We start from the raw sequence: 226 nt of genomic DNA on the forward strand, positions 1-226 counted from the left end.
AGACAGAAAGTACGGTTTCTCTCTTAAAAATTATACACCAAATCGTCAAACTGGATACACCAAATCAAAGGGTTGTCGCATCTTCTCCTCCTTCTGAAACTTCACGGAGGAAATCAAAGGTTTGTCTTCTTCAAAATTGGGATTTTGTAAAACTGAAACTGAAACTGGGCTCTTCATCTTCGTGTCTTGTTGCCATGATTTCTTGTTCTTGGTTTAGAGATGGGAC

The sequence above is a fragment of the Camelina sativa genome, chromosome 7 (assembly GCF_000633955.1).
Source record: "Camelina sativa cultivar DH55 chromosome 7, Cs, whole genome shotgun sequence".
NCBI lineage: Eukaryota > Viridiplantae > Streptophyta > Magnoliopsida > Brassicales > Brassicaceae > Camelina > Camelina sativa.